This window comes from Pseudopipra pipra, chromosome 2 (assembly GCF_036250125.1).
Source record: "Pseudopipra pipra isolate bDixPip1 chromosome 2, bDixPip1.hap1, whole genome shotgun sequence".
Taxonomy (NCBI): Eukaryota; Metazoa; Chordata; class Aves; order Passeriformes; family Pipridae; genus Pseudopipra; species Pseudopipra pipra.
Genome location: NC_087550.1, coordinates 116,987,804 through 117,000,685, shown reverse-complemented (window position 1 = coordinate 117,000,685; position 12,882 = coordinate 116,987,804). Strand labels below are relative to the sequence as shown.

The 12,882-nt window shown below is 51.7% G+C and overlaps 1 protein-coding gene and 2 long non-coding RNA genes across 4 annotated transcripts in view; 1 reads left to right on the top strand and 2 right to left on the bottom strand.

Moving 5' to 3' along the window:
- Positions 1–12,882, bottom strand: part of LOC135410416 (uncharacterized) — a 73,782-nt gene that overhangs the window by 38,044 nt on the left and 22,856 nt on the right. The window lies entirely within an intron of this gene.
- On the bottom strand, positions 3,527–9,592 carry LOC135410412 (uncharacterized). The gene is made up of 3 exons (XR_010428666.1): positions 9,457–9,592; positions 7,569–7,672; positions 3,527–5,680 (listed from the first exon to the last, which is right to left on the bottom strand). It is a non-coding gene; the product is annotated as an uncharacterized LOC135410412 (long non-coding RNA).
- The window catches only part of DYRK1A (dual specificity tyrosine phosphorylation regulated kinase 1A), a 72,225-nt gene continuing 69,299 nt past the window's right edge, over positions 9,957–12,882 (top strand). Inside the window, exon 1 of one of the 2 annotated variants that reach the window (XM_064647104.1) lies at positions 9,957–10,033. The gene's annotated coding sequence lies outside the window, so the exon portion shown is untranslated. Of the gene's footprint in view, positions 10,034–10,422; positions 10,577–12,882 lie in introns of those variants that run through there. The other variant, XM_064647103.1, reaches the window with a different exon arrangement.

Sequence of the window (12,882 nt, the reverse complement as noted above, 5' to 3'; positions counted from 1 at the left end):
CCAAAGCTTCTCCTCTCCAGGCTGAACAATCCCAGCTCTCCCAGCCTTTCCTCCCAGCAGAGCTGCTCCAGCCCTGGGATCCTCTTGGTGCCTGCTCTGGACTCTCTCCAGCAGCTCCATGTCCTTCCTGTGCTGATCCCAGGGCAGTGTAACTGTGCCCACTTTCCACACTCAGTCCTGGGGCAGGTAGAGGTGAGTCTGTTCTGTTTTACACACACACAACTTGTGCTGCTGTGGATTTACTCTGGGACAGGACTAGAAGTGATCTCAGTAAGGCAGCACATGGCACTGCTCCCTCCTGCCCAGGGAAAACCACTGACGACAAGAAGTTCATCCCAGACCTGGAGCACCTCTGCTCTAGAGCCAGGCTGGGAGAGCTGGGGGTGTTCAGCCTGGAGAAGAGAAGGATCCAGGGAGACCTGAGAGCCCCTTCCAGTGCCTAAAGGAGCTCCAAGAGAGCTGGAGAGGGACTTGGGACAAGGGATGGAGTGAGAGGACAAGGGGGAATGGCTTTGAACTAGCGGAGAGCAGGGTTAGATGGGATATTGGGAAGAAATTCCTTCCCTGTGAGGGTGGGGAGGCCCTGGAAAAGGTTGCCCAGAGAAGCTGTGGCTGCCCCTAGATCCCTGGAAGTGTCCAAGGCCAGGTTGGATGGGGCTTGGAGCAACCTGGGCTAGTGGGAGGTGTCCCTGCCCATGGCAGGGGATTGGAATGAGATGATCTTTATGGTTCCTTTCAACCTAAACCAGTCTGTGATTCTGTGATTCTACCTCAGATTCTGATTTCCTGAGACCTGAAAGCCATGACTACTCCAAGCTTGTTTTTCCACTCATCCTGGCAGTCCAGCAGGCAGGTGGGTTAATGTTGGAGTCCCAGCACAAGGGTGGAAGTCACTGACAGTAGGGAAGACAGCACTGTAGCCTCTTTAAAAAAACAGGGATGGAGAACTGTGAGGTCCAACAGAGTCAAGCAGATGAATTCATTGGAAACCATCATGTGATCCTCTGCACCTACTCATCCCATTACACCTCCACAGGGAACTGGCACCTGACTTGACCACAGAAATCAGTTGTGCCCAACTCTCTTGGAGCCCCTTTAGGCCCTGGAAGGGGCTCTGAGGTCTCCCTGGAGCCTTCTGTTCTCCAGGCTGAACACCCCCAGCTTTCCCAGCCTGGCTCCAGAGCAGAGCTGCTCCAGCCCTGGGATCAACTTCTTGTTGTTCTTCCCATACCGGTTTCAGGTCTGTGTCCACACGTGCTTCCCCCACAGGTGCCTGTGGTGTTGTGCCCTCTCCAGAGTTATGAGCAGCCTGGGGAACCTGCTCTGGGAATACTTCAGGGATATCCTCCCTGCCTGGCAGCAGAGGTGCTATTTTAGCTGCTCCATTCTGGACCCTGCAGGCCAGGCTGGTCCCGCTGGAATGCAGCTGGGATCTCGGGATAAGGTCAGCCCTGACCTTCCCTGCCTTGCCAGTTCCCTGGAATAGCTCAGGGAGGGGAAAAGCAGTGCCCTACAAAGCAGCAGTGCTGGCCCACAGAGCAATTAGCCTACATTGGTGGTGCCACAGAACACGCTCCAGGGCCACGGCAGTGGGGACAGGCAGGGAACTGAGTCTGGAATACCCAGAATAGGAAGGGAATGCACACACAGCTCATTTGGTTTATGTGCATATTGGACAGAAACAAACCCTTTTTATTCTGGATCCTCAGACCGGCTCCTTCTTAACTCCTTGTAATTCTCAGCCCCCTTTGACAGACCCACCTTGGGCAGAGATCTGGAACAAAAGGGGTTCAGAGAAGTTTGGGAAAACTGGTGGCTGTGTTGAGGATTGATCCTGGGTCATCACGCAACCATTTCTTCCTTTGGGAAAAGCTGAACTGTTACAGAAGTTCTACCTAAATATGAGGAACTTCTTTGCTGAGCAGTGACCCAGCACTGAACAGATTGTGCAGAGAGGGTGTGGAGCCTCCTCACTGGAGAAATCCCAGAGCTGCCTGGACACAACCCTGTGCCATGTGCTCTGGGATGGCCCTGATGGAGCAGGGAGGTGGGACCAAAAGACCCACAGTGGTCCCTTCCAACCTGACCCATTCTGGGATTCTGGGATGCTGTTAATGCTCCTGTTTGGTTGGACACCAGGCCAAGCTGCCCACGTGTAATCCGAGCTAAGTCCCAGTTCACAGGGAAGAATTCCATCCTAATATCCCATCTAACCCTACTCTCTGTCAGTGTGAAGCCCATTCCCCCTCGTCCTGTCACTCCAGACCCTTGTGAAAAGTCCATCTCCATCCTTCTGGTATATTGGACTGTGAGGGGACAGAGGATCTGGAAGAAGAAAGGGACAGACAACCAAGTATTCCTGGGAGAACCATTTCTTAGCGTGGTGAAGCACCCTAAGTAATAATTTTAGAGCAATTTAATTTAAAACTCATCACAATTTCCTTTCCTTACCCAGCAGGAGGTTGGCCATGTAGGCACCCAGCAGAAAATACTTTGGAGAGCTTTCTTGAATGGATTCGTGGAGTCAGGATACTGCAAATTATCATGTGTTGGAACTTCCCAAACAACATCCCTCTGGAAGCAGCACGAGGAGCTGCCTCCAGCAGCAGGAACAGTTTTCCCTTTAGCCAGCAAGGACACCCGTCCTGCTGCCCAACAGAGAGGTTCAAAAGAAGGGGCCAATGAAGGACCTGCTTTCAATGGGGTTGAAGACAGCCTTTGACTCTTCCAGGAATTCCTACAGAGAAGCAAAATCCATGCATTGAACAGGTGTAGGTGGATCCAACTCTGTTACAATCAGTGGCACCAAGTGAAATTTTTTAGAGACACTGGTGGTACTGATCCTTCTGGATGTGAGGGAAACTTGATGGTTAAATCAAGATAATGTCTTTTTCATCTTTTGAAACCCAGGGAAACCAGATTCCTCTAGAAGCTGGAAACTGAGGATGCAGAGAAGTTCCCAGATGGCAAACACTTGACATTGTAGCACTTGATCTGCAAAGGTTTTAAAGAACCACAGTTCTTCAGGACATCTGATCTTAACAGAAAACTGTTCTGTGCTCCTGCAAATGGATTTATCATGGAAAGTGGTCTCAGGAGGATTTCTGGGATACAGCTTCCAAGTTTATGTTTCCCATAGGATAAGTAACAGCCTCTTTCCCAGAGGTGTCTTCCCCAGAAAACTCCATGGGTTTGGGAAAGGACTTTTCAGAGAATCCCAGGATCATTACGTTGGAAAAGACCTCTGAGGTCATCAAGTCCAACCTTTGACCCATCACCACCTTGTCACCCAGCCCAGAGCACTGTTGAACTTCCTTGGACACCTCCAGGGATGGGGACTCCACCACCTCTCTGGGCAGCCCCTTCCAATGCCTGACCACCCTTTCCATGAAAAAATTCCTCCTGATGTCCAGAAATTCCCAACTGATATTTTAAACTGGATGAGGGACTTTTCATACTTAGGGGCGTGCTGTTCAACCCGAGTGAGGAATCCATGACTACCATTCCAGAGAGGATCAGAGGAAACTCAGGGATACACACATTTTTATTTTTTTGTTTTTTTTGGAGCAAGCAACAGCAGCAATTCCAGGACCTTCTGGTCCAGGGGCGTGCCAGCCTACACAGCAGGCAGCACTGGCTGTCAATCCAAACCTTCTACTATGGAAGCTGGCTCTGAGGATGACTCAAAAGCCGATCTATCTCCATTGGAACGGGTTACCTTGGCAACCCCTCTGGCCTAAAAAGAGATGGACCACATTAGTTACTCAGCAGCACCTTTTTGACAGGAGAAACACAAGCTGCTCCCTCCAGATGATGGTGGGATTTGGAACGAAGGCTGTCTGAGAGCTGCTGTGGCGCGTTCGTGACGTAACCCACGGAGAAGAACTTCTCTGGGGACTTAACTTCAGATTGTGGCCCAGTGCCAAAGGAACTGAGCTCTGTGGTGGCTTTGCCTGAGAAACACAACAGCACAGGTGGCATCATCACCTCTTTTCTGCATTAAGAGGAAATCCTTCCTGAAGATCCTCTAAGCTGGGTCCACTCTTGCCCGATACTGAGGATTGTTTGAATTGCTGTGGGTACAACACGTGCTCGGGACTGAAATATCTGATCGAAGGACAAATAGTCAGCCCTGCAAAAGTCAGTGTCCAGGACTGTGTGAAGGAAGGCTGGAGTTCAGGCAGAAATGCACACATTCCAAAGAAAAACTGCACAGCTACGAGGGCTTTTAGAGTTTGGATCGTGGAATGATGCTTTCCAGAACATACAGTGAAGAGGAAAATGGACTCCTCTAGTCAGTGTGGGAAGGCTGAGAAGGGAAAAACTGGGATATATGATCCATAACCACATTCCACTGTCACAGAATCATGGAATGGTGCAGGTTGGAAGGGACCTTAAAGCTCATCTTGTTCCACCCCATGCCATGGGCAGGGACACCTTCCACTAGCCCAGGTTGCTCCAACCTGGCCTTGGACACTTCCAGGGATCCAGGGGCAGCCACAGCTTCTCTGGGCAACCTGGGCCAGGGCCTCCCCACCCTCACAGGGAACACCTTTTTCCACATACCTAAATTTCCCATCGTTCAGTCCGAACCCACTCCCCCTTGTCCTGTCCCTGCAGTTCCTGAAGAACAGTCCCTCTCTGGCTTCCTTGGAGCCTCTTCAGATCCTGGAAGTCGCTGTGAGGTCTCCACACAACTTTTTCTCTTCTGAGAAGGCTGAACAGCCCAACCCTCTCAGCCTGGTGGTAAATGTGTGGCTGAACCACCAAAACAACCACCTGTAGTTTGAAGCAGGAAGAGAAGGACCCAGGCTGGTAAGATCCTGAGCAGCTTCCATGGACTCGGGAAGTTCTCAGCCTTTTAATTAGGAAAATGCCTTCACCCCCAAAATGGTAGAGACGGTTTGACTGATAAACTGTGTGCTCAGAAGGCCACAAAAGTTATTATTGGTGTCACTGTACTGCTTTAATTAGACTGTTTTGTTGTTTCTTTTCCACCTGTTCCATTTCTCCAGACTGCTGTGTATTATTTTCTTTCTTAGCTCTCATTTCTCCATACTATACTCTTTCCTCCTTATTTTTAATGTCCTTTTTTTCTTATTTTTTCTCAGTTTTTTCTAATTATTATTGTTCTTTTTGGTCCAGAATACTTTGTTCTATGAGGGGTGGTCTCTAAAGAAGAGAAACCCAAGTATTCCTTACGAGCCCGTCTCCTAATTCATAAAGAATATACACAAACTCCTGTTTTCCAGTACTGTAAACCTAATCCAGGTGGTTTGTGATGAAGAGTTAAATAAAATTAGGCTATTCTGTCTTGACAGTCCCTCCCTTCCTAAAGAAAATTAAAATAAAGGTAAGATTTGATAACTCGTTATGGTGAATAAAGCAGAAGGAACCAGCAGGAAGTTGGATCCCCTTGGTTCAGATCACAAACTCTGTCACTCCATCCTCAATCCCTGTTCTATCAGCTGCTTCTCTCCAGGGTGGATCCCTCAGAAGTTCATCTCTCTTGCTCCACGTTTATTTTTGGCTGTTGAGTGGAGTTCCCAGCCAAGCCAGTGACAGTGTCCCGTCACCTCCTGCCCCTCACTCCCACCCTATCCCTGTGCAATGGCAGCTTCTGGGGTTCTCCAGTACAGCCATTTATGGGGTGTGTTACACAATGGAGCAGGAAGCCGACCTGGTTTTAAAATCAAAGCAAAACTGGATGGAGCAGGATTCCTGCCGAGTCCCAGCTTGGAAGTCCCTCAATTCCCAAATGCTGGGCAACCCAACCCAACCTTTACCCATATTTCCAGCACAGAGGAGGATTCCCAGCTCCCAGTGCTCTGTCCTGTTCCCACCCAGTGGGCTGGGTTTCCAGGTGAGGCACGAGAGTCTCAGTCTGGAAGATCCCTAATCCCAGCCCTAAACCTGCTTGCAGCAGAGAACACAAGTCCATCCTGACACCAGCTCTTATTGCAGATCCTGTGGATGGAGCAGGTTCCTGGTGGAACTGCAGTTCCCAATGACCTCATTCCTCAATTTTAATCAATCCCTTCAGCTGTTGAGGACCAAAACAAAAAATGCTGTAGACCATCTGTAATGTGTAACCAGAATCACAGAATTCCTGAGGCTGGAAAAGCCCTCCCAGCCCATGGATCCCCCCTGTGCCCCATGCCCACCTTGTCCCCCAGCCCAGAGCACTGAGTGCCATGGCCAGGCCTTCCTGGGACACCTCCAGGGATGGGAACTCCACCATCTCCCTGAGCAGCCCCTTCCAAGGCCTGACCACCCTTTCCAGCAAGAAATTCCTCCTCATGTCCAACCTGAACCTTCCCTGACTTTTTAATGAAAAGGACACTTGGGAGAGCACTGTTGTACAAGAGAAGAACCATGCAGGTTATTCATTATTGAAATAGTATTAACAAGCCAATAATATCTAGTTGGTTGTGCTGGAAAAGAAAATTTAAAAAAAAAAAGCCATCATCTTTTAAATGACATTTTATCTCTGCCCAAGTTGCCAGAGCTCGGGTATAGCCAGCAAAATAAAAGTAGAGGATGACTGAGCAAATGCACAGACTCCTGAAAACTGTAATATTTTTAAGTGTTAGCAAAAAAAAAAAAAAATCCCTCAAAAAAAACCCCCAAACTCAAACCCCAAGAAGTTACAGTATTACAGTAAACGGTGTAACAACTTTCTGTGAGCTCTGTAGTTACCTACATTGACCAACAGAGCAATTACTGTGTCACTGCACCATTCACCCAGACTGGCAAAGAGATTTCAGAGGGGTTTACAAAATCCTCATGGGGATGGACCCCCCTGTCCCTGAGAGAGGAACTGCCCTTCCTGACTGAGGAGCTGGGCAGAGGTTATGGAGGACAGCTGGTGCTTTTTGGATCGTTCTGGATTCCCTGTACAATATTCAGTGTGTGCAGTGCCCCGGGACAAAATCCAACACTTGGGAGTCCCCGGGTAGCAGCAGGTGATGCCATGGGCCTTTGCTATCATGGAATCATCAAGGTTGGAAGATGTCTTCAGGATCATCCAGTCCCACCCCAGCAGCACCACAATCATGCACAATCATGTGCAGCACACCCCGCATCCATGTCCCCAAGGGACACATCCAGACACCTGGAACACTCCCAGACACAGGGACTCCACCATCTCCCTGGGATACTTATTCCAAGGTTTGAACACTCCTGTAGAGAATTTTTTTTCTCTAATCTCTGATCTGACCCTGCCCTGGTGAAGTTTGAGGCCATTTCCTCTCTTCCTTTCCCTTGGGATGTGGCAGAAGAACTCGACCCCCTCTCCCTGCCCCCTCCTGTCAGGGAGTTGGGGAGAGCAATGAGGTCCCCCCTGAGCCTCCTCTTCTCCAGATAAACCCCCTCAGCCCCCTCAGGTGTTGGGCAAGAACCACGTTCTGGTCATTCTTGAAGGCAAAGGGAGAAGTGTCAAAAGCAGCCCTAATTGACCTCAAATCTTTCTGGGGCTGAGGGGAACGAGAAAGGATCACTTCAATTACGGTGCTCCCAGACTCCTCCCAAGGCTGTAAGGTGCAATTTCATGGATGATTTCATCTCACCTGACACTGTGCTGTGACCCATGGGGTGGTCCCACAATTCCTCCCCCATGTTCCTTCTGTTCCCTCGGCATCCGTATCCTCAGGGAGGGACTTTTCACACAGACCTGGAGCGACAGAGCAAAGGGGAATGGCCTTAAACTGAAAGAGAGTAGGGTTATGTTGGATATTGGGAAGGAATTCTTGGCTGTGAGGGTGGGGAGGCCCTGGCACAGGTTGCCCAGAGAAGCTGTGGCTGCCCCTGGATCCCTGGAAGTGTCCAAGGCCAGGCTGGACGGGGCTTGGAGCAACCTGGGCTGGTGGAAGGTGTCCCTGCCCATGGCAGGGGGTGGCACTGGCTGATCTTTAAGTTCCCTTCCCACCCAAACCATTCCATGATTCCATGATCACAGTGTTTAAGTAGAAGTCTCAATGCTTCAATTATTTGGGGCACTTTGGCTGCGGCTCCACCCGTCCCCCTGATCCTTGGCTGCTTATTTCCACCTTTTAAGTTGAGATTAAAAAAATATTAAAACAGGGAGAAAGAGCAAATGGAACAAGTAACATGTCCTAATTTCTCCAAGGAGGCTGGCTGTGAACTGAAATGACTAGATTAAAGTATCACACGTTAGAATTAAAGTATTAGATAAAGGCCATACTCTACTTTTTGATCTTTGTGGGCATTCCAGAAAAAAAAAAAAATTAAAAAAAAAACCCTGTCACAGATTTAGGCTGGCGGCACCGACCTGGCAATTCCAAGGGGAAAGGAGCCTTCCCTCGGGAGCTCGAGGCTCTCACGCCGGGATAATTTTTTAGTGCATTTTTTTGGGAATACATTTATTTTCAGAAGGGGATGAGAAAGATCCCTGGACACAATTCCTAGGGGAAAGGAGCCTTCCCTTGTCAGCTCCAGGCTCCCAACCCCAACATGTTTCTGGGGAAACTAGTTTATTTTCTGAGAGGTATGAGAAAGACCCCTGGATGGAATTCCAAGGGGAGAGGGGCTTTCCCTCAGGAGGGGAAGGATCGTCCTCAGCAGCCCAAGGCTCCCACACCGGGAAACTTCTAGGGCATTTTTAAAATTATTATTATTTTTTTTTTATGGGGAATATATTGATTTTCTGAGAGGGAGGATTAAGACCCCTGGATGCAATTCCGAGGGGAAGGGAGCCTGTCCTCGGCAGCCTGAGGCTCCCACACTGGGCTTATTTTAGCGCATTTTAAAACTCCTTTTCTGAAGGGGATGAGAAAGACCCCTGGACGAGAATTCTGAGGGGAAAGGAGCTTTCCTTCAGAATCTCGCGGCTCTCAAACCCAACATATCTTTAGGGAAACATTTATTTTCTGAGGGCGATGAGAAAGACCCCTGGAGGCAATTCCGAGGGGAAAGGAGCCTTCCCTCAGGAGGGAAAGGAGCCTGTCCTTAGAAGCCCGAGGCTCCCACACCGGGAAACGTACAGTGCATTTTTTAAACTGTTTTTTTTTTTGGGGGGGGGGGGGGAATATGTTGATTTTCTGAGGGGGAGGAGAAAGACCCCTGGATGCAATTCTAAGGGGAGAGGAGTCTTCCCTCAGGAGGGGGAAGCCTGTCCTCAGCAGCCCGAGGCTCCCGCACCGGGCTAATTTTAGCGCATTTTTAAACTCCTTTTCTAAGGGGGAGGAGAAAAACCCCTGGACGCAATTCCGAGAGGAAAGGCGCCTTCCCTCCGGAACTCGAGGCTCCCACAGCGGGCTCCTCTTACTGCATTTTTAAACCGGTTTTTGGGGAATACGCCTGTTTTCGGAGGGGCCGAGCCCGGCCGGTCCCTCCCCTCACGCCGAACGGGCGGGAAGCCCCGGCGGGCTCGGCCTCGCCTCAAGCGGCCGCCGCGGCTCCGGCGCCCCCTGCGGGCGGGGGCCGGCGGCGCCTCACCCGGCGGGGTCCCTTCACCGGGAATGGCGGCCGCTCCCCTTCCCCGCCCCGCCGGGGCCATCCCGGCCCGCAGCGCCGCCGACACCGTCACATGCCGGAGGGCGGGCGCGGATGGATCGGGAATAGGGATGGAATAAGGGGGAAAGGGGAGGGGGGGGAACGGGGAAGGAGCCGTTGCCATGGCGAGCAGCGCCCGCCCTTCCCTCCCCACGTCAGCGCCGTCTCCCGCCCGGCCGCGGGTGATTGACAGTTGCCATGGCAACAGGCTCGCCCCGCCGCCATTTTGTCAGTTGGGGTTTTTTTTTAAATTTAAAAAAAAAGAAGTAATAATTAAAAAAAAAAAAAGAAAAAAAGCACCGAAGCGCTGTCTTTTCCCGCCAGAATCGCGGGGTTTATTGTTTTATTATTTTTTAATTTCTCTTTTTCTTTTGCACTTTCTCCTTGTTTCGACCTCCAACCGCGAAAGGAAAAGGAAAAAGAAAGGGACGCCAAAAAAAAAAAAAAAAGTGCGCTCCGAGGGTCCCGCCGGGGATGCGCGGACGGGACTGAGGCGGCGGCGGTGCGGGAAGCGCAGCCGGTTCGTGAGGAAGGAGGGAGGGCGAGAGGGAGGGAAGGGGAAGGAGGAGCGGGCGGGGAGGGAGGGAGGGGGAGGAGGTAGCGGCTGGCAGGCGGGGGAGGGAGGGAGGGAGCGAGGAGTTCCCGGGGGCTCGGTACGGCGCTGCGCTTCCCCCCATCCCCTCCTCCTCCTCCTCTCCTCCTCCTCCTCCTCTCCTCCTCCTCCCGCTCCTCCCGCTCCCCCCGCCGCTGTCCCCGCGCTCCCGGCCGGGGCTCAGGCCGCCGATCGCAGCCGAGCCGAGGCGAGGCCGAGCCGCCGCCGGGCGCTGCGCAGGTTTGGACCGCGCGCCATTTTGTGAGGGCAGCGAACACCCAGAGCCCGGCCGGGGACCCGCCGGGCCGCCCGCGCCCCCCTTCCCTCCGCGGCCACCGCCGCGGCCCGAGGGAGGAGGAGGAGGCGCCGCCGCCGCCGAGGCCCCCGGGGGGGGGAAGAGCGGGAGGACGCGCCCGGGCCGCTCTGCCCGCCAAGGGAGGAGGCCTCGCCCCGGGAGAAGCCGCCGCTCGGGTGAGTGAGACGCCGCACCGCGGGACGAGCCGGGGCCGCCTCGCCCGGGCCCGCGGCGGAGGGGCCGCAGCGCTCCGCTGCCATCTTAGAGCGGGAGCCATCCCCGCCCGCCCCTGCGCTCCCCGCGGCCTTTCCCCGCTCCCAGCGCGGCTCTGCCTTCCCGGGCCTTGGGAGCGGCGGTGGAGGAAGGGGAGCTCGCCCGGAGCCGCTCGGTGTTATGCGCAACGCCCTGCGGTGGGCGGGTGCGAGGGCTCGGGCCGGGCCGGCCGCGGGGAGGGCGGCGGGACTTGGAGCATCACCTGTTGTAGGGCAGGGTTGGGATGGCCCGGCACCTGCGAGGGGGCAGGTGGGCAGCGTGGAGGGGGAGATGGGGAAGGAGTTACCTGAGCGAGGTGCCTGTCATCCCGCCGGTGGGGGGTGGGGAGGAGGAGGAGGAGGAGGGAGCAGCGTTGGGAATAGCACAGGGACACGCAGGGACACGCAGGGACACACAGGCACAGGGACACACCGGCGCTTCCCGGGGAGGGCGGCGGAGTCCCCATCCCTGGGGGCGTCCGAGGAGCGACTGGACGTGGCGCTCGGTGCTCTGGGCTGGGTGACACGGTGGGGATGGGGCACGGGGGGGACTGGGTGATCTTGGAGGGCTTTTCCAGGCTCAGTGATTCTGGGATTCCATGTTTTAATAGCTGGTGGCAGCCCTGCTGGGGCTGAGCTTTGTGTGGCTGGAGGAATTGGAGCTCTCCTCGGGTACGCTGGGTGCTCCTCTGGAGCGGCCACAGTTCCCTCCCGCCGCCAGGGAATCACAAAACGCAATTAAAAAGTCCTGTATTTCGAAATTTCGAAATTGGTGCGTTTTTGAATCTCGGTCAGCTTTGAAGTTTTGGGTTCAGCCCGGCCAAGGACCACATAAGGGTTCTTTGATCATGTATCTACATTGCTGCTCTTACTTAGTTCTCCTATTTCTCCCCGGTCACGGGGGAAATAAACATTTATTGTTATTGAAAATTAACAAAGGCGGAATATCTGCCTGCAAAATAAATCAACAAGCGTGTTTTTGACAACCGTCCCGGTTTAATCTGAGTTAGAGTGTCCTGTTAACTTTTGCCAGGGGGTTCCTAAAGTCAGACTTCGGTGGATTTAGTATCATGGGGGTCTGGATTTGTACAAGTCCACAACTTTTTTTATTATCTTGTTGGTATTTCCTTACATTTTCCTTAAGAAGAGGTGTGTGGAGTTGAAGAATACACAGATGATATCTGGTGATAAATAAGCAAACATTTAGTTTCTGGTAGTATTTAATTCCCTGCCTGTAGCCAAGCAGAATTTACCTTCCCTCCTTGGAATAGACTGTAGCCCTAAAAAGTTTTGGTAAACTTGTTTCTCTTTTTTTCTCCATGCCCCCCCTCCTCCCCCAACCTGTGTAGGTTGGATATTTTTGGAAAATTAATTATACTTTATAGAATTAGAATAATAACACTGGAAATAACTCTGAGCTAGTATTTGTTAACTATTATCTATATATATTTGCTGTGTGTATATATAGATACTTTTGTAGGCTACGCTTCATGTTTTTGGCTTACATGAATTATTTAGAACTAGACTGTTTTTATTTGCAGTCTGAAGTCGAATATGTGTGTGAAGTGTTAAATTTACATTTTCTGCTGCAAATTAAAAATTCTCTCCAAGTTTATGAAGCTTATTGAGTTTAATTCATGGCTTTGCAATGTTCCTCGGGTAGAGCAAGTGTATCTTGTTCAAAACTGAATAAAAAGCAGAGATTTCTTGAACTGGGAGGGCAAGAGGACAATAGTTTAATATTGTTTCCAGGCTCAGAGGTTTGTTACAGGAGCAGGAACTGTTACAGTTCCTGCATCAATACTTGGGTGGATTTAGGACTTGTCATTGGAATCCCCTCCCCCACGTTGGACAGTGACAGAGAAGCCACAACAGGGATAATTTTACCTAATAGCAGCCAAGAGTTCTCTGTTCCAGCGTGGATTTATGGGCAGGATTCTCTTCCTTGTGGGAAATAACGAGGCAGGCACCGGGAATTTATCAGTTTTTGAGGTCTGGGGGGTTGTGTGGGCTGGGAATCAGCACCTGATGGCCCTGAGTGACTCCTGCAAACTGGCTGATAGTTTAACCAAAGTAGCACAACACCACTGGTGTCCAGAAAAAAACTGTGCCTTGTCTGAGCTCAGGAAGTGCCATTTAATTAGGACATATTTGCTGACATGTGCCACAGCTTAAAATCATGCTTGAAACTGGACCACCTGCTCGGCTGGGATGTGAGAAGATGAGTTACA